The sequence below is a fragment of the Phodopus roborovskii genome, unplaced genomic scaffold, assembly GCF_943737965.1.
Source record: "Phodopus roborovskii unplaced genomic scaffold, PHOROB, whole genome shotgun sequence".
NCBI classification, from domain to species: domain Eukaryota; kingdom Metazoa; phylum Chordata; class Mammalia; order Rodentia; family Cricetidae; genus Phodopus; species Phodopus roborovskii.
Window position 1 is genome coordinate 56,176 of NW_026125220.1, and position 22,172 is coordinate 78,347.

General features: G+C 41.9%; 1 pseudogene; it reads left to right on the forward strand.

Moving 5' to 3' along the window:
• The first annotated feature begins 20,259 nt into the window (after window positions 1-20,259).
• Window positions 20,260-22,050, forward strand: LOC127227053 (kinesin-like protein KIF22; annotated as a pseudogene).
• Window positions 22,051-22,172: the final 122 nt, after the last annotated feature.

Here is a 22,172-nt window from a genome sequence, read left to right on the forward strand (position 1 = left end):
CCATTTGTTTTCCATTTGCTATGATCCAGGCATTTTATTTTTATTATTTCTCTTCATCTTCACACATTCCATTTTAGGAAGAAGGGACCAAATCTAAGACCATACAGTTGCTGAATGGTGAGATAGGGGTCTACCGATGCCATGACCAAACTCTATCATTATTTTGTGTTCCTTACATACTCTGATCCTAGAGTGGAAAGTTCAAGAGTCTAGATTAGCATGGACTATAAAAGGTTCTGGCAGAGATCTGTCTCTGGTTGCAGGCCAGTCTGGGTCCTGATAGCTCTTGGAATGCCAAGTAAATTCAGGGAAAATGCAGGGATTACTCAGTGTTCAAAAATAAAATCCAGCTTATGCTTTCCTCCACACTTCAGATGCTTAGATGAAATTGGTTTTCTAAGAGTTTAAGGTTACTCATCACTATATTATCCATTCCTTTTATGGATCTTAAAATGATTGAGTTCCAAACTACCATGAGCACTCAAGTTTAGAAGGTTAGGACTGAATTATATAGAGAAAACAGTCAATATGAGGCACATCATGGCATCAGAGAGCCCTGGTCATCACAAAACAGAATGACACCCATCAATGAGAGCTCCCTAATTCACCACCTTCTCTATTGAAGGAAATGTGGACTCTGAAGAAATGAGTATTCCTGTGGAGCATGCATTCCTGAAGATATGTGCCTTCCTACAGAGCCATGGCTTCTTGAGAAGACGCGCATAGATTCCTGAGAAGATGGTTCCTAAAGAGATGTGGTTTCCTGAGGATATGGTTTCCTAAGATGTGGGACCCAGAGGAGATGTGGGTTCCTGAGATGCAGGATTCCTGGAAGAATGGATTCCTGATGAGATGTGGAATCCTGTGCATTCTTGGGCTTTTGAAGAGATTTGGGTTCTCAGGAAGTTCAGGTTCCAAAGGAGATGTGAATTTCTGAGTTTTGTACTTCTGGCAAGATGTAGGTTGCCGAGGTAAACACTTGGTGAGCAACCACCAGATTTAGCCTAAATTTATATCTACACTAAAGTGATTCCTAGCTATCAAGAGAACATGGGCTCTAGACCCTATGAAAATACCAGTGACTAAGCCTTTCATACAAAATGATATGTTCTGTATATTAAGTTTATACATATAACTATACCTACAAATATAATCCTATATTTTTTACATTATCTTAGATTACTTGTAACTAATTAGTATAAATTTTATGTTACTAATTATTACATTGTGTAGGGACTGATAACAAGAAAGAAGTCTACACATGTGTGACTATTCCCATGGAGAGATAAACAAATGCTTTACACAGCCCGCATAGGAAACCAGTGACAGACTACAGTAAGGATACCACCAAAGTCCAACTTGGTGAACTAATGAGTTTTTTAAGGTTCACTTAAAGGAATGTGGGAAATAGGTTGCTTACAGGAGCAAAAACAACTTGAAGAAAGCTTCATCACTAAAAGCCTACTCCAGCATAGGTGATGGCTAATAAAATCTACAAATCTGGAGCTCACTGCACAACTTACAGGCATCTTAACAAGTTAGAGAATATCTTTTCTAGGCAGCTTAGTTGGTCTAAACCTCTTCTAGGCAGGCTGGCTGTTCTCTGCCTCTTCCAAGCACCCAGGCTTGTTTGGGGATGTTTCTCAGCAGTCCTTACTGTTTATATACCCTTAGGAAGGGAGGAGTCTAGTGAATCTGGTCAGTTTCAGGGATTTCCCAAAGCTATTACTTCCTGAGATTCAAGAAACTGCCCTGGAGGAAGAATGTTTCACCTCCATTAGAACATCTCCAGTCTTAGCAAGCTTCTCTTTAAGATAGACTGTTTTATCACAAAGGAAATTGCTATGCAGTACCTGTACAATAAAGATGCATTTGTTTTTAAATAATTTTGACAGGACAGTTGGCTGGTTTTCAAATAATTTTCACAAACAGCTGGGTGGAGAACCCTCAGATATTAAGGGGTTATTATCTTATGCTTAAGGTGGTATCTCAAGAATGTCTGTCATCATTTAAAAACAAAGGAACATAATTTATTGTCAAATAAACAACTTCCATTTTGTTAACCCACAAGTGAAAATATATTAGGTATTCTTCAGAAGTCTACAACACCTATGTAATTAAAAATAGACTCCTCTGTTTTCATCTTCCATTTTACTCAAATGTCACATATATTAGGTATCTGCACATACAGTATACTGTTGTTGCTGTCACATCAATATGAGCTTCACCTTGACTTGACTATAAGAGATCTATGTGTGGGGGTAAATGTGGTGCTGTGCTAGGGAAAGAAAATTATATACATACATATATATATATATATATATATGTACACACACAAATATACGCACATATATATATGTACACACAAATATATATATACATACATACATACATATATAAAATTATAAAATCCTCCAATGCTGTGGGGTTCTGGAAAAGTAGAAAACTCAGGAAGATGTTGACACTGACAGCTACTATGATTAGCTGAATATAAATGGAATAAGGTGTTTCAATTAAAAAAAGTAATTTTAACAGGTTTTTAATTTGTCATTGATTACCCTAATCCTGGTGAAATTTCTAAAGGTGAGAGACTAAGGAAAGTGAGTTTGAGGAAACAAACTCTGAACCTTAAGATTACTGTGTCCTATGGCTCCAGGCCATGACACTTAGCAGGATTCTACACTTACTTTCAGGTCACAGGCATGCTGAGCCACTGGCAGAAACTGACCTCAGTCATAGAAGATGAAGTTGTTCAAGCCAACACCTACCCTTGACACGGTGTTCTAAGAGAGCTGAAGGCAGAGCCACTGCAGCAGCCCAGTCGGCTTTACAGTTGATATTCAATCCGTGCATTCAAGCATTTAATATTCGTTTGCCATCATTACTGCCTGGCTCTGTGCTCCCTTGCCAGAATACAGAATGAGCAAAAACATGCTGGGTTCCTGGAGCAGAAAGGTGAATGCTATGACAGAAGGGTGGGAATGGATGACAAAGGACATAGGGAAAGGCATCTTGGGACAGGTGACTTGTGAGCTATATGGTAACAAATGTCATCCATCCTGCAGAAATGGGTAGGTCCAGGAAGAGCAGTGGTCCTTGTTATTAAAGGACAAAGGGAATAGGAAAGAAAGACAGGAAGGGATTTCAGGGGTGAACCCAAAAATCAAAAGGTATAGCTAAGAATAGCTACTCAGATCAGACCATGCATTGTACAACAGATTAGTGTGGGTGTGGATATGCATATGTGTGTGTGTGTGTGTGTGTGCATGAGTGTACATGTGCATGTGCTTGCGTGCATGTGTTTCATGCAGCAGAGATTAGGTGAACCAGGACTTTGGCAGGCATTTTAAGTTCCCTTAAATCCCATCTTAATTCAGTTAGGAAGTTGCCAGGTACTTAGAAATATTTTTCCTGGGCTAGACTAATGGATTTTCTGTATTGGTAGTTCCCAATTTTCTCTTCTGATCTCATAGCATCTTATTGATGATTTAAAAACTATAACAGTTATGTGGTGCCTCCTAATCACTGGGTGCTGAGGTAAGGTAAGTGTAAGGATACTGTGAGGTGGTTAATCCTCTCTTTTCAGCTTCAATGAAGGCAACAAAGGCCCAGACACAACAAAATAGATAGCAAGGACTGGCCACACTCCAGGAAGTCTGGAACATCTATTTGAATCTTTCAAAGAAAGCACTGGACACTGACTTTTGAAGCTCAGCCTTTTGAGAGTATATGGAAGGTGAGAGGCTGAGAGAGGCCTTCCACTCATCTATTGTGATTTTTAACTAGCTCACAGGCAAATTACAAGGACTCAGATGAAACCACCAAATCAAATCTCTAGACTGTGACTTCTAACTGGTTCATCTAGATGCCAAGTTCTCCCCCTGAGGTCCAGAATAATACCTGATTTCCTCAAGTCTTAAATGAATGGACAGATGGCCACTCAGACAGATGACACACCAGGCAGAACCCCACCCCCAAATCCCATCCTCACTCATCCTGCATCAAAGTCTTCCCCATCACAGTTAATGCTGGCCAGGCCAAAGACCCAGATGACATGCTTTAATTAACCTTCTTCCCTCATTCCCCACAACCAATCCACTGGTAACTTACAACAACAAATAGGTTGAACATCTGGCTGTTCTCCCATGTCCAGGTCTAAGCTGTCTGTACCCTCAATCCACCTCAGCAGCCTCTTCTGCTTCCTTCAGCCACCTCCAACTCATTCCTCACCTCTCTCTCTCTCTCTCTCTCTCTCTCTCTCCCTCCCTCCCTCCCCTCCCTCCCTCCCTCCCTCCCTCCCTCCCTCCCTCTCTCTCTCTCTCTCTCTCTCTCTCTCTCTCTGCCCTTGAATAAAAGCCAGGGCATTTATTCTCAGACCCTTTCTACCCACTAACCATAACTACCCTCACTTGTTCATAATATTTCAAAGGCACTGGCCCTCTTTCCCACCATCAAACAGATCAAGACCACTTCTCTGGGGGCTCCCTCCACCAGACACACTCTTCATGGGATTGTTGTATAACAACAATCATCATTCAGCAGCTCAAGACATCCTGGCTACCATTTCTAGACATTTCAACCATCTTGTTCCTTTTGTTCTGTTTTGTTTTTTTTTTTTTTTTTTTTTGTTTTTTTTTTGTTTTGTTTTTTCAAGATAGGGTTTTTCTGTGTGCCCTATCAGTCTTCAAACTCACCATGTAGACCAGGCTGGTCTCAAACTCAGAGATCCACCTGCCTCTGCCTCCTGAGTACTTAGATTGACGGTGTATACCACCACTGCCTGGCCCATCTCATTCCTTCTTAGTTGGCTAGCAGCATCACAATTTCCTGATGCAGTCACCTCCTGGGCAGAAGTAAGAATCTTTAGTGAAGTCACAAGCAGCTCGTATGTACTACCTCCCTCTCAGTCAGCTGCCTTATCACTCTGTCAGATGGGAGAGTGGCATCCTCATCCAGGAACTGTTCTTTACAAAGGCACACTGTGTACTGCTGCTCTTACTAAAATATTCATAGAATGGCTTCTGAACTACACCCTTCCAGCTTTTGGTGATGTGGAGGTTATTCGTATCAGTTCAGTCTGGAAACTTCCAGGTCATTCTTTTTCTAAATGTGTAAGTTACTATTTTTGTGGCCAGCTAAACTTCTCCCCCACAGATTCTCTAAAATGGAACCAATGCTTGCTAAGTACTTACAGTGGCAAATATCCAGAGCGTGTGGATACATGACTCAGATTTTCCCCTCAAGGTTTCCATTCAGACCTCCAGAACAAAAACTGTATGGTGTTATTTCGATGGATGGATGGATGGATGGATGGATGGATGGATGGATAAGTAAACAGGTTTTTTTTTAAGTGTTGAACCCTGTAAGTTACATTTTAAAAATGAGATTTCTATGTATATCTAACAAGAAAAAATACTTTTGTACTTTTTTTTTTTCTCAGACAGGATCTTGTGATCCCAAGTGGCTTCAAACTCACTGTATACCAAGGATGACCTTGTATTTCTAATCCTGTACTTCTACCTCCAGAGTGCTGGTTTGTATTTAGTGCTCTACCACTGGAGCTACAAGTCCAGACATTTTCTGTATCTTGTGACTAAAACACTTAGACTCTTTCGATTTCATTTTGTGCAATACTATATATATATATGTATATATATATATATATATGTATGTATGTATATATGTATATATATATGTATATAGATAGATATATATAGATATATACATATATATATATATGTGTAGAGAGAGAGAGAGAGTAAACGCTCATGATTTTTGCCTTTATAACAAAATCAGCTTAGAACTGGATCACTTGGCCCTTTCTCTTCTTATTGCCCCCCAATTCAGAATGCTTGCATCTCTTACTAGCCAGCATCCTCTTAGATATGCAGTTGGGATCAACACACTCACATCTCAGCACATTCTTCTTTGTAGTTTTAGCCTTTGTGCAGAAAATGGGCTTAGTCTGCCCATCATAGCCATTCTGTTTCCTGTCATAATGCTGCTTTCCCTGGATATACAAAAAATTCTTGCCCTTCTTATACTGTGTCACTTTTGTGGGGTTAATGCTTGCCACATTTTTTGCAGAATGTCCAGGGGGTCTTAGGAATGTTCATCATGTTGGTGGGAGCAATATCAGCACAAAAGTCTGGGTTTTTTATATTTTATCTGCTTAAGTTTTATCATTGTTCTTTCTCTCTTACAGCCCCACCTCCATTCCTGAACTCCATCTGTATTGAATGCCCTGAAAAGCCATTTGCTTTATCAATTGGTTTTCATTTTATACTTCTTCTCTTTCACCATATGAGAATTACTCTTTTGTTCTTAATGGAGTTCACATAAAAATGTTCAATGTTCCTGCTCTGGCTTTGTTTTTATTTCCTTTTCATTTTCAACTAATTCAATTTTCATACCCTTTAATGCATTTTAATTATTTGCTCTTCTGTGTAAGATATCTTTTGTTAGAAGGGGAGAAGAAACCAACAAACAAACAAACAAAAATCCTGCTCATTCCAATGTCCTGAAAGACTCCCTCCCAGCAGCAGCAACAACCAAAAGCCTGTCATCAAGCAAACCTGATATAGTCTCAATTTCTGGGGATCCCCATGTCAACTGCAGCTGAAGCCAAGAAACTTTCAGTCTCAGCCACACAGACTCCAGACATCTGGTCATGGAAGTTCAAGGTCATCCTGGGCACAGCACTGGCACCTTGCTCCTTGGCCTGTCCTGACCCCTAGAGTCCTCCTGAGACTGATACTATGTCTGACGTGTGTCCAGCTGTCCAGGTATTTCTGATTGTCTCCCACCCCAATTTACAGTAGTTTCTTGTCTCATTGCTGTGACCAAATGCCTGTTAGGAGGTTATTTCTGGAGGAAGGATTCATTTTGGCTCATAGAGGGTATAGTCCACTGAGTCAGGAGAACATGGCAGCAGGACAGTGGGGCCGCTTGTTCACAGCTGGACAGATCAGGAAGCAAAGAAGGGGAATGCAGTCACTCTTCTGCCTGTTCCCTTTTCACCCAGCCTAGGATCCACCCACAGGGTGGTGCTGCCAACATTCAGGATGGGCCTCCCTCATCACTTAATCCTATCTGGGAACATAGTCACAGATACACCCAAAGATGTGCTTCATTAACAACCTATCAAGTAAATAGTCAAAATTAATCAAAACTTAATCAACAATGATACTCTTCTTCTAGTTACCACTAGCTCTGTTCTGTTCTGTTCTGTTTTCTATCGACAATCAGAACTTTCTGGTACATCATGGCTCTCTTTCTTCTCTGTCATCTTTCTCCACCATGCATCCCCCAACTTTTAACACTAACAGGTATCTACAATCACCTATTGCTGGACTCTGATGACACAGACTGCTCACATTTAATCTAACCAAACTTTCATATTTAAAAAAAATGTAGTTTATAGGTTTGGCCTCAACTCCTAATGTTTATAGTCTTATGCCAAATAAGAATACAAAACTAGAAATAAACAGGTATTTTAAGAAAGCTAAAACACAGAAAAAGAAAAACTACAAGAAACAGAAACATGAACCTTAAAAAGCAGAAATTGCAAGATGTGGAATAATAGCAGTCATTATCACCAAAACAGTAACACAGAGCAGTCATAAACCAAGAACAGGTATTGATGTAAAAGGAGTAAAAAGGAATTCTGAGAAATTCAAAAGTTAAGCAAAAGAAACATCTAGATTTCCTAGAAACAGAAATAAAAGACAGATATGGAAATCAGGAAAAACAGATAAAACAATTGTTATGATAATATTTTATTTTATGAAACAAGCTTGTTTTACATGTTTCCCCACCCTCCAATGTACCCCCTCCACCCCCATCCCATCCCCCTTCTGCTCCCCAGGGAGAGTAAGGCCTTCCATATGAGATCTTCAAAGTCTGTCATATCATTTGCAGCAAGGCCTAGGCCCTCCCCCACGTGTCTAGGCCAAGGGAGTATCCCTCTATGTGGAATGGGCTCCCAAAGTCCATTCGTATACTAGGGATAAATACCGATCCACTACCAGAGGCCCCATAGACTGCCCAGTCCTCCTAACTAACACCCACGTTCAAGGGGGGTCTGGATCAGTCCTATGCTGATTAAACATTTTGAGCTTCAACCCAGAAAATATAAAACCTAACTCCTACTTTCAGTGTCAGAGAGAGAAAGAGAGAGAACAGGAGGAAGAAATTATCAAGGAGTAGCGGAGCAGAAGCCTCTGAGACAAAAGAATTGTGGAGGCTGAGATGAACTTGCTTCAGGCTGAGTCTGAGCTTCTAAAGGTGGGAGGGACCTGATGATTATGCTGGCTGGTCATTAGCAGACTTCAGGTAATAGACAGTGATGGGACACTGTTGGGAATGAGAGGTTCAAAAGTAAAATAAGACCATGTCATAAGCAGAAAGAGTCTTTACTCTAATGACCACCTTTTATTTGTGGGCTCAGCTTCTGTGAGACTGATGACCTTATTAAAGCATAGTGGCTCTGTGGACCTGAGCCACTTTACCTTTAGACTAACAGTATTAAGGAAACCTTAGGATCTGGAGAGGTGAGTCAGAGGTCAAGTGCACTGGCTCCTCTTCCAGAGGACTCAGGTTCAATTCCCAGTTCTCAACTGTCTACAACTCCAATTCCAGGGTCTTTGACATCCTCACAAAGATAAATATGCAGGCAAAACTCTAATGTAAATAAATAAAAAAAATAAATCTTTTTTAAGGAAACTAGAGTCTGGGGGCTCTTGCTACACAAGTGTGACCTTGAGTCCTAACTTTCACTATTGTGTAATTCAAAAAGAATATCAAACTAGATCTCCAGGGATGCATGGAACTCAGACAGCAGCAGACACACTGCACATAGTGGGCTTTCCTCTACACTTAAAGTTGTGATAAACTGTGAGACTAAATTTTAAACTATGTAGATTAAGAATATGCCTTGGATGAGCTGGAACTGGCTTTTGGAGCCCATTTCCTATGGAGAGATACCTTGTTCAGCCTCAACACAGGGGAAAGGTCCTTGGTCCTGCCTCAGTGTGGTGATAGGACAGACTTTGTTGACTCCCCATGGAAGGTCTTAAGGTCTCTGTGGTAAAAGAGGGATGAGAGGAAGGTGGAGGAACGGGAGGAGGGGATGAGGAGAGAGAGGGGGACCGGACCTTGGATTCGTATGTAAAAATAAATAAATAAATAAATAAATAAATAAATAAATAAATAAATAAAAGCTTTACTACCAAAACAACAACAAAAGAAAAAAAATAAGACAGAAAGCAATAAATGAAGATCTCTGAAAGAAGAAGGAGAAGAAGAAGCAGCCTTGAGTATTTTGTCTTTGCTGTGATAAAGCACAGGAAAAGCAACTTAAGAGACAGAGGTTTGTTCTGGCTTACAGTTCCAAAGAGGTACAGAGCATCATGGTGGGGAGGACATGGTACTGGGCAGGAAAAGCATGGTGGTAAGAGAAGAGCTTGAATTTCAAAGTGAGTAGAAATATCCAAATATATAAGGCAGAGTTATTGTCCTTGTCAGAAATAGGACACCTCGAGTGTCCCTGTGAATAACATGTACAAAACATCATGGCAGGGCACTTAATAACAAACTGACAAAAACAAAAAACACACTCCAGCTTCACTCAAGCCAAGGGTGTCTGTGCTTTGAATAGCACACATGGTTCTGACCAGTCACTCTTAAAACTCACAAATGGAAATACAGAAATAAACAGCTGTGATCATAAACTAAACTACTTCAAATTTTTGTCATGGAAAGATAGGTTAGAATTGAAGAAAAAAAAACAAACCTTGAAAGATATAAACAGCTAAAAAGTCCTCTCCAGGAATGCCTTAGAAATGAATAAGTCCTTCATGAAAAAGCAAGATGACCAAACGTCCCACTCCATGTCTCACTGAGTTCCACAGGAAACATGGGGCAGAGTGTGAGGCTGGTGTGCAGGGTTCAATAGTGCTGCTCCCCAAGCTGATCCTAAGTGCAATGAAAGTGGCTGCATTAGTATGGGTAGAAAAGGGCAAGTGGCAAACAGAAGAAACTAAAACATTAGATAAGCAAACAACTTCATAAGGCGCACAGAGCATTCAATATGGTGCCTTGAGCAGGCAAGGAGAAAACAGCAACAGATCCTTACATAATTAAATAAATGCAGCACAAATGTAACACATTTTTTCCTAGTTAAAGTAATATTCCACAACATTTGTCCCCTCTTAAGAACATTGATTGTCCAGCTGATTGGCTTGAGAAAGGCCTAGAAGGCTAAGAGAGCACATTTCTAGGGCTGCAGAAGCCACCCTTCTTCTGTCACACTGCTAGCTGACTACCTCCTGGGTGCTCTGAGTCAGCTCTTTCTCCTTTCACCAGGGAATGTAGCAGTCATTACAGAAAGTTAGGTGTGTGGAAAAGGGTTAGAATACACAGCTGCCGTGAAGACCTTAAACCTTCAAGTCCTGCCATCCTTGCCTATTTGGCAGTGAATTGGAAGTTCACAGAAAACCTCCGAATGAGACATCTATATCAACCCCTTGCCCCAAGATTCAAGGAACAGAATATTGTGGAAGATGGTGTGGAAAGATTTGAAGAGTCAGAGGTTAGGGAGGATAGCTGCAGAACAGTGGCTTCTGGGATTGACAGGCAGCTCTATTCTCTGACCTTCAACAACTGGTTGCCTACCCAAGATCAATCTAGCTAATAACTTTCAGCATGGATTTGGAGGTGGCTCACAAAGTTCCATTCCTAGATGAAAAGCTACAGATAGTCAATGACTACTAGGGAAGGATCGGTTTTCTATAGGGTAGGTCCCTTGGTAAGTTGACCATGCTACAGTAGAAACCCTTTATCCATGTGAGCAACTTTAATTAAACTCAGATATATGTATGTATGTATGTATGTATGTATGTATGTATGTATGTATGAAAAATATGAAAATGAGAGGGGGATAATAAGTTTGATGACTACCTTAATTGCCATCCTTTATCCAACAGCTGATAGAAGCAGAAGCAGACACCCACAGCTAACACTGAACCAAACTCCTGGAATCCAGTTGCAGAGAGGGAGAAGTGATGAACAAAGAGGTCAAGACCAGGCTGGGGAAACCCACAGAGACAGCTGACCTGATCAAGTGGGAGTTCATGGACCCCAGTCATAAAGCTGGGGAACCAGCATTGGACTGAACCAAGCCTTCTGAATGTGGGTGTCAGTTAGGAGGCCTGGACAGTCTATGGGACCTCTGACAATAGAACCAGTATTTATCCCTGCTGCTCAAATGGACCTTGGGAGCACATTCCCATGGAGGAATACTCTCTCAGCCTAGATACACCTAGGTCCTCCCCCCAAATGATAATGCAGACTTTGATGATCCTCATGGAAGGCTTCACCCTCCCCTGGGCAGTGGGTGGAGGATGGGATGCGGGGGTTGGTGGGGGGCATGGGAGGATGGAAGGGAGAGAGAACTGGGATTGATATGTAAATTATGATTTTTTCTAATTTAAATTAAAAAAATAAAGTGGGAGGGGGATGTAAAGGAAGGAAACAAGAAGAATTGGAGGCTTGTAATGAGGGTGTTATGCAAGCTGCTAATGTGGGGAAGCAACCAATATTCCTACCCTCCTGTGAAACCTGTGAACTACAACAGTGATCTGCAAGATATGCTTCAAGATGCTATAGTGGCACTCATATCTTAGTGGTAACCAACAGCTCTCTAATTGGACTCAATAAGAGGGAAATCATACCTGGTACTGGAAATTTAGCCAACCATCTAGGGCTAGTAAGGTCACCTACTACATTACCACCACTCATTTTTTTTTTTTTAGCAGAGTGGGGGAACATTTTTAAGAGCCAGAGGACCAGGAAGTCTACTGTTAGGTTGTATCTTCTATAAATAATAGAAAAACTATACTCATAATACACTGCAGCAATATAACTGCCTAAACAAGACACTAATATGGAAGGAAGGCATCTCATGGGCCTCCACCCCAGAGAAAGAACTACAGGCAACTAAGGACTCCTGAGACAGGAACAATTAATCTTCCCCAGGAATTAGATCCTAATTGGTTACTCAATACCAAGTGGTCAGCCCTGCAATGCAGAATATGAAAGCAACACTAAATACTAAGTAGTTATATTTATATATTCATAATGAACATATATATATATAACATGAATTTGAGAAAAAATAAGGGGTTTGAGGTAGAAGTCATGGAAGGGGTTTTCGAGAGAAAATGACATTATTGTATTTTAATTTTAAACTTTTTTAATTAGGAAAAACAAAAAGGACATGAATGTGGTCCAGGGATGTGAGGGGAGGAGTTGGAGGCAGGAGTGAGGGGTAGATGTGATCAAAATAAAATGTATTCATGTATGAAGGGAAAATAAATAAATAGATTAAAGGACCTTCTGCCATTCTTGCCACCAGGAACTTTACGGTGACTTTTGACTTGTCATTTTTTAGAGTCCTAATGTCTAGCTATCTCTGTCACCTGTGCCCTGAACTCCTTCTGTGTCATCTTCTCTCCATTCTTGGAACACATCCTCTTTCACCTTTGGAGCTATATGACCTAACTCCAGTCATTGGCACATTCTCACATATAGCAAATTTAACTCTTATCTAAAAATCTCTGACATCTAGAGTAAGGGCGGGGAGTTTGGTCATGACCCACAGAGTCCTGTCTCTAATAGGAATCCCCTCTTCTTGTTAGCCACTCAGTGCACATTTGCAATTGCTTTCTTTGCATTGCATCTATACACTGAGTTGCTGGAAACAAAAATATGTGTGCCGTATGCCTATTTCCCCAAATACTTTGGGGGTCCATAATACTCCCCTATAATTATAAAGTAAGAAACACCTAATTCTAGTCCCCAAGGGTTGTGGTGGCAAATAGTCACACCAAGATTTATTCTCTCACAGTGTGAGCAGTCAGAAGCCTGAAGCCACAGTATCAAAAGAACCATGCCACTCCCTAGAGAAATGGCACCTGCACTTCCCAGCTACTGGTGGCTATTGATGTCTTTCCAAATCCCTACTATTCTCCACATGGTCCACACGCTCCCCATGGTCACAACCTTCCCCATGTCTCCACCCTCCCCATAGTCACCACCCTCCCCATTGTTTCTACTCTTGCCATGATCCCCTCTGTCTCTGTAATCTCTACACGGCCCTCTATTCTCTCTTCTTCTTTTAAAGACACCAGTCCCTGGACTGAAGGCATTTTCTAAGTCCAGAACAATATCATTATGCTAATACTAATTAATTATATCTACAAGGACCCTATACCCAAGCAGGATCACATTTGAAGATTCTAGGTAGACACAAATGTGGGTTGAGAAGGAAATGCTATTCAATCCATTATTTCTAAAATTTTGAAGTTGGGTCTAGCAAGATGGCTCAGAAATATTCAACAAGCATGCCTAAAGCACTGATCACAATAAATGTAGGAATTTGGCTCTTCAGTAAACATAAGTATCATTGCTCTGCGTGCTCTCTTCACACTCATTCCAAGCCTTCTCTACTAAGAAAGCCATGTGCCAAAAAGGGAATTTCTTCTAGGCTGGAGTTATTTTCACACATTTGTTTTTCTATTAAAACAATAGTAAAGCGCACTGACATTTTGTTCCCGGAGCATGTGGAGTAATATTTTTATGGTTACTCTGGCAACCACCAAAGTAGGGTGGCAGGAGAGAAGGAGCAGAAGGGCTGGCCATGGCCACCAGGAGGTGGAAGGAATACCTCTCTCCGGCGAGCTGGCTTCAGTCCTAACAGAATAGAGCCCAGAGTCCAGCTACTGCCCAGAAAATGGCCTGGATCCCTGGCCTGACTCACCATCCTGGGACACACAGATTATTTTCTCAAGAAACTAATGATAAACTAAGGAGGGTAGGAATTAGAGTAGTTCTAAAAAAGAAATGTTTATATAGGGCCAGACATCCTGTCAGCATAGAAAGGGCATTTGCTGGTTGAACTATTTGTAGACAACCAATACACACACTGCCAAGTCCATAGTCCAGCAACATTAATATGTATCAAAGGCCTGATTATACCAGATTCTGGGACCCAGTCTGAGATAAATCTATCACCTCCACTATCTTAGGGTGCTTAGGGCGATTAGATTAAGAAACCAAAGTATTGAAGAAGCACATCTTTGAGATGTAGTGTCCATGAAGGTGTTTCCCAGAGATTAGCTGAGACTGAATGGAAAGAGGAACACTGAGAAAGTGAGCTGAGCACAAACATTCCTGTCTCTATTTCCTGACCTACCCAGGTATGAGCAAGCAGCCTCACACCACCAAGGTCAGGGGCTAGACCTATGGCCATGCCTGCCCCACCATAGTAACTATATCCCCGAGCACAGACCCAAGATAACCCTTTTCTTTTTTAAGCTGATTCCTGTCAAGATATTTGATCACAGCAATGAGAAACACAACTAATATCAATTTCCATAATAGCTCTACTCTTACTGTTTTATTGAGTACCTACTATGTGTGCACATTCCTCAGTCATGGGCTTTAGAACTATCTTTTAAAGTGTGGCATGCTCATTTCCTGCCTCAACATATTGTCTATTCCAGCCATTACATACAGTAAATAATACATTACTGGTATTTTGTGACTAGCTTCTCCCATTTATCATAATCAGTAATCAATCCTGTCATAGCACATATCATTATTTTGTTCATTTTTTTTGGTGGGTGAATACTCTATTATATGGGTATATACATTTTGCTGATACATCACCAATTGATAGACATTTTGTTTATTTCTAACTTTTGACTACTATAAATGATTTTGCTATAAAATGTACCATTTGGAGTCCAATCCAGCCAAAGACACAGCAGGAAGTAAGTGTGGTAGATAATTGTAATTGTCAACTTGATTCGACTGAACACTGCAGGTAGTAGTAGGGCCCACAATTGGGTGTGTCTGTGATAGTAACCCTGGGGAGGACTGACTGAGAGAAGTGACCCAATCCACTACTGCTCTCCCAACCACACCTTCCCTACTGTGACAGACTGCCTGCACTGACCATGGGCCCAAATAAACCTCTCCTCCATGAAGGCGCCTTGCTATTTGTTCATAGCAAGGAGAAAATTGAGTGAGTAGTAGGTAAGTGAAGTTGCACACATGCAGCCCACATGTTTTCCCATCCTGAGACTTAAAACGAGAAATAACTGGAGGAAAAGGAAGAAAATCCAAACCCCTGCCAAAGTCAATATGGCCTGGTGGCTGGGTGTGAGCCAACTCCCTGGAGTGCTTGCTCTGATTCCAACCTTGTGCTCCGATAGCCAGCCAGCCTCACAGCTTTCTTCTGACACAGACCATGTTTTCTTATCCATGACAGGGAGGAGGGACTTCTGCTTCTGCAGTTTGTGGTGAGATTTAAGTCAGACAGTATATAACAAACATCACTATAATGCTACCATATCCAAGCCACTGTCACTGCTGCTATCACTCAAGAGATTCAGTCCCACCCTGGTCAGAATTTAGGAAATGGGCATGAAGAATAATGCTTGGGAGCATTGAGAGGCTATGGAAGGCCACATCTGACACCCAGGCTTCTGGTAAGGAACAGTTGCCAAAAGACAGAGAATCTTGGAGACATATTATTCACAATGGCCCAGCCACAGAGGACTAGAGCACATTGAACTCTTGGTCACATGTTAAACCTCTTTGACAACATGCCTGCTTCCAACCACCTAGCATGAAATTTATCAGTTTCCTACTATTCTACTGAGTACTGCAGTTCAAAATTAAGACAAGAGCCTAGGCAGTCAGAGCTTTGAAAAGCTCACACTCAAAGCCTGCTCCGCAAGACTTTCCAACATCAGGAGAGCACAGGTATACACAAGAAGGAATGTTCATGGTCTATCCTCTGGTCCTCCAGGGGGACCCTGGGGCCTCAGCACTTGCTTTCCAGTCTTCGCCTTGAATCCAGTTTGAACAGGCACAGTAGCTAATCACCTCTTGCCATGGTGTGTGTTAACTGGGGAAACAGCACTGAGTCAGGACTTGAGGAAGATGACCTGGACCCGGGGTGGGGAAGTGGTGGAACAGAAACTAGGTTGGCTAACCACATGATCCATCCCTCTGTCCCCAGCTGACTCTTCACTGTAGCAAATTCAACTTGGGTGAAGGAGAAATTGTTTTACTCCTCTGTTAGATTAGTCACATAATTAAAATTATTTTTAAGATAATGCTCTATTTATATACGAAATAGCTAAGGACAAAGCTGTGTGACTCTACAAGCATTTGAAGTAGAACACAAAGCCAGATCATAGACTATATTGACATTTATATTTATATTTTGAATCATAGAGCCAGAGAGGTGTTCCTATTTATTAATATATTTTAAGCACTGCAAACATCTGTCAAGTATGAAATTATTTCAAGTGAAGAGAATTTTGACATACTTTGACTGACTAGAAAATCATGTTGCCTGGCTAGACACATATGGTAGTTTAAAAGAAAGTGGATCCCAAAGGGGGTGGCATTACTAGGACGTATGATTTTGTTGGAGGAAGTATGATATTGTGGAGGCAGGCTTCGAGGTCCCATATGTGCCCAAGATACCACCTGATGGGAGATGCCATTCTGTAAATGTTTCTCTTATAGGTTAATGAAGCTCTGTCAGCCAATAGGAAGGCAAGATAGGTGGGACTAGGAGCAAGGAGGATTCTAAGAGACGTAGGAGGAGAGTCAAGATGTAAGGACTTGAAAGAAGTCCAGACCCTCTCTCCAGTAAGATAAGACCACATGGAAATACTTAGATTAATAGAAATGGGTTAATATTTAAGACAGAGCTAAACAATTAGAAATGCTAGTAACTGGCCAATAGCTTTATATCTATACAGTGTCTCTGTGTGTTCTTTGGGGGATGACGTGGCTCTGGGACCAGGCTGGAGGGAAACTGATCATAACAACCACCCAATGTCACAGACCGTTTCCTGTTGCCTACATGATGTAACTCTCAACTACTTTTCCAGCACTATGTCTGCCTGCATGCTACCATGTCCCACCATGATGATAGTGGACTGAACCTCTGAAACTGTAAGTCACCCCAAATAAATGTTTTCTTTTTGAAGAGTTGCCATAGTCATGGTGTCTCTTCACAGCAATAGAAACCCTAACTAAGACAACATAGAAACTATTATGAAACTGGAACATAAGTGCTATCACTTCTAGAACAATGGTTTTGTGGCAAAAACTGAAGACCAGGATCCCAGGTCTCCTGCCCTGGCCAAATCATTCAGCAAATGTGTGAAGAATTGCTTCAAAGCAGTTCTAAGTCAGTCCAAGGACTGGAATGAGAGAAGCATTGCTCTATCCTTCCAGTGGCTAACCATCTAGCCCCTGACACCAAATTAAAACAAGAGGGTCCTGGGGCTTGCTGATCAGCCAATCTAACAAAAACAGCCCCAGGTTTGGTGAAAAACACGGTCTTACCCCCTGAATATGGGTCTCACTTAGGAGGCCTGGGCAGTCTAAGGGACCTCTGACAGTGGAACCAGGATGTATCCCTGGTGCACAAAAGGACTTTGGGAGCCCATTCCACATAGAGGGATACTCTCTCAGCCTAGACACATGGGGGCCTGGGCCCTGATCCAAATGATATGACAGACTTTGAAGACTCCCCATGGAATGCCTCACCCTCCCTGGGTAGCAGAAAGGGAAAAGAATGGGAGTTGGCTGAGGGTTCAAGAACTGGGATTGACAAGTAGAACAAACTTGTTTCAAATGCAGTTAGCTCATATCCTCACAGGCAGACTGCTGTCCTTTGTGTAGTAATTCCAGGTCTTTATTATTCATTTCAGGGCATCTAATGTCATCTTCTAGCTCTTTTTTTAGAATTAGAACTATTACCCCAAATACTGAGACTTTAGCCACAGCCACAATGCTTATATGAGTAGATTCTTCTCTGGGCAGACACTGTGCATGAAGCACTTTCTATTTGTAGCATTATCTCTCTACCTTTTGGACTCCTAATCCCAACAAGGGCCTCTTCAGTCCTCACTGACTGTGTCAAATTGTTCCATATAATTCAGCTGCTTATTAGTAGCTCAAGGACAATGTGTGATTGATGTCCAATATCAGACTTTCCCAGAATCCCCACCTTTCTGCTTAGACCCTCAGATAGGCTAAGCCGTCTATTTATTTTGCATTATCTATTTTGCATAGGTACATTAATTTTCAGTAACTGGATTTGCAGAGTGTTGTGTATGCAAAAGATGGCTGCATGGAAGAATGAAATTAACTAGAAAAAAAAACAGAGAGAAGAGTGAAAATTGGAATCATTAAAACCAAGCCCTCCCCTCATGCATCCTCCGTTGATGGACGAACCCTCAGCCAGTCTTCCACTTCCTGATACTGATATAAACTTATAAAGGTGATTTAAAAAAAAATAAAAGAGTACAGGGGATGGAAAGGAGGCCTGTACAGAGAGAGGCCTTAGAGTACCAAAGAAACGGGGTGGCATCCTAGCACAATTCAGCTCTTGTTCTCTCCCACACTGTTTCATTTTTGTGCTCAGTTGAGTCAGTTCTTGTAGGTGACTTAGCAAAGCCCTCTGGCATGTGGAGTTTAAGTCTCGGTGCAAGGGCTCAGCCAGTTTTTCATTCTTTCCTTTCTCTTGGAATTCAGGAAGATACATGTCTCTGTGGAGGATGAAATCCAGTATGGGCACCCCAGCCTTCAAATGACCAAGGCCTGGAGAAGAAAAAACTACCTACCAATCATAATGAAGACACTGAACGTTGGAAACTTGAGTGTTCTCAGAGCAATTTGTAATCTTAGAAAATACTTGCAGCATTTTCTTTCATTTTCCCCAATTTTTTCGGCCTCTCATGGCAGACAGTTTTTGCTGATCTGAGATATTTGTTATCTCTGAATCACATACAGTGTTTAGTTGTCATGAGGATGAATGTCTGGTCACAAATGTTCCTCAGTTAGCCATGCAGTACTCTGGAAACAGTGAACTCTATATAACAACCAGTGTGATGAGCATCACTAACACATCACACATTTCTCAGAAATACCCAAAACTCTACCCATTTTATACCCTGTCCAATAATAATTGTTAAATTGCTATGAGGACTCAAAAGCATTAAACACTGTACAAAGAAAATGTCAATAATTTCTCCCTCTCTATGCCACAGACATAGTCATTAACACCTTCACATTCATCTTCCAGACTGCTTACCATGTTGAAAGTAAATAGCACAATATAACAGAGAAGAATTAACTAGAATGGTAAAGCAGTTTAGAAACCAAGACAACCTTCCAAAGAATGGGGGAAATATCACTTACAGCATTCCATGATTATAGTTTGCTTAGAAAAAGGAAACTTGTTAGAAGCAAAATGTTCTTGGGTGGGGCATGTGATAAAGTACATGCCTAGCATGCTCATAAACCTTGTTTGATACCCAAGGTCTCCCCCACACACACACACACAGAGAGAGAGAGAGAGAGAGAGAGAGAGAGAGAGAGAGAGAGAGAGAGAGAGAGAAGTCAAATATTTAGATAGATTTCAATTTCTTTATCTCTTTTAGCAATAAGACAGAAGCAGTAATGGCTGGTGGCTCTCGCTCTCTCTTGCTCTCTCTCTCTCCCCCCCCCCTCTCTCGTGTGTGTGTGTGTGTGTGTGTGTGTGTGTGTGTGTGTGTGAGACAGATTTTCTCATTCATTCACTTAGCTCTTAGGCAGACTGGACATCTAATTCATAAAAACGGAAAAAAGAAAAATGAAGACAAACTAAAGGCATAACTTCACTAATGTATATGGCAGGGGAAATTATATGAACAAACACACAAATAGCCTATTTATCTGAATTTTGGAAGCATTTAGGCACTATATGATGGTAGCTAGGGAGATGGCTCAGACATTAATAGCACTTTCTGCTCTTGCAAAGGACCTGAGTTCTGTTCCCAGCATCCAAAATCTGACAGCTCACCACTTCCTATAACTCTAGTTCCAGGGTATCTGACACCCTCTTTAGCCTTCATGAACACCTGCACACACATGGTATATATTCATACAGAAACACACATAGCCGTAAGTAAAAATAAAGCTTTAAAAACAAAACAAACGAAAAGAGAAACAGGGCTGAAGAAGGAAGGAATATGGACATTGCTGCTAAATCGAAGCCGAGGCAACAGGAGATGGAGGCTGCCAATTGGCAATGGGAGATGGAGGCTGCAACTTCAGGAGTTGGTCGCTACCTAAGCAAGGAAGGGTCTAGCGGGCATGTACCTCCAGCTCAAATAAGGATAGCTGTATGACTGCAGCCATTTATGGATGAAGCAACAAAAGCAAACGAACTCCCCTGTGTACCAGGCATAGACAGCTGCTCTCTTGAGGTGGCCAACTGGAGGAAATACCAGGAGACACTCAAGTATCCGTCCGATGCCTTCTATGAGGAGAAGAGCACTCAACAGGACATCTATGTAGGTTCAGTACAGTCCATCCTAAGGCACTTGCTGGAAGGGCAGAATGCCAGTGTGCTTGCCTATGGACCTGCTGGGGCAGGGAAGACACACAATGCTGGGTAGCCCAGAACTTCCTGGAGTAATTCCCAGGGTTCTCATGGACCTCCTGTAGCTTACAAAGGAACAAAGGTCAGAGGGCTGGCCTTGGGACCTTTCTGTCACTTTGACCTATTTAGAGATGTGCCAGAAAAAGGTATTAGACCTCTTGGATCCTGAATTAGGAGACCTAGCGATCCGAGAAGACTGTTGAGGAAACATCCTGATTCCTGACCTCACAAAGAAGCCCATCACTAGCTTCTCTGAGTTTGAGCAGCACTTCCTGCTGGCCAGTAGAAATTGAGTTGTAGGAGCCACCCAGCTTAACCAGGGCTCTTCCCATAGTCATGCAATACTGCTGGTCAAGATGGATCAGTGTGAATGTCTGGCTCCATTTCACCAGCGGGAAGGAAAACTCTACCTTATAGATTTGGCTGGTTCAGAGAACAACCGTAGCACAGGCAACCAGGGCATTCGGCTCAAAGAGAGTGGAGCCATCAATACCTCCCTCTTCGTATACCATACTGGGACAGCAAGCTCACTCACTTATTGCAGGACTCTCTGGGTGGCTCAGCTCATCATTGCCAGCATTGCTCGGGAAAGACGTTTTCACTTGCAGTCTCAGTGTTGAACTTCACTGCTAGATCCAAGGATATGATTAACTGGCCTTTCACCAATGAGAGTCTACAGCCTCATGCCTTGGCACCTGTTAAGCTGTCTCAGAAAGAACTGCTATGCCCATCAGAGGCAAAGAATGCCAAAGGCCCTGAAGAAGAATCAACTGGGAGCCCTGAATCTATAGCAGTTCCAGGCTCTGCCTCCCAGAAACTAAGCATCTTACAGAAGCTAAGCAATATGGACCCAGCCATGGTGGAGAGCCTCCTTAGCTTGGATCGTTTGCTGGGCTCCCAGGAGAACCAAGGAACACTTTTACTAAATACCCCAAAGGGAGAGCGAATAGTGCTCATTAAGACAAAGAACGAAAAAGACTTGGAGATTGAGAGGCTTAAGATGAAGCAAAAAGAACTGGAGGCCAAGGTGCTGGCCCAAAAGGTGATGGATCCAAAGGAGAAAGAGAATATGCATCTCCAGCCCCTTCCCTCTTGTACAGGCACGGTGGCAGAGCCCCTGAAAAACGCTATGGTGATGCTCCTGCAACTGATTCAGAAGTAGACAGAGTCAAAGATCCATATCCTGAAGGGAGGCCACAAAAGAAAGTCGGAGCCATCACATGTACCTGAGCCTGTGGAAACGGCTGAGGACTGTAGGGAGCTACAGATTAGCCAAGAGTTACTGGCACATGGGGCACGAAAATGTATTGTATCTGACCAATGAAGGCTCAGCTCGAGATCTGTGCAGCCTACAGCGCATTGACCAGAAGAAGGCCCAGCTCATCATGGGCTAGAGGGAATGCCACCGTCCCTTCAGCAAGGTGGAGGACTTGGAAGAGGTGGAAGGCATCTCTGCAAAGCAGGTGGAGTCTTTCCTGAAGGCAAACCTCTTGAGCTTGGTTGCCAACCAGCACTCTGGTCCTTCTTGACTACCAGCTCTTAACACTACTTTTTCTTTTAAAATCCTTGTATAATGACACATTTGTGTAAATACAGTTTTTATTTCATGAAAAACAAACCAACAAACTTGCTGCAATTCTGAAAGGTGAGC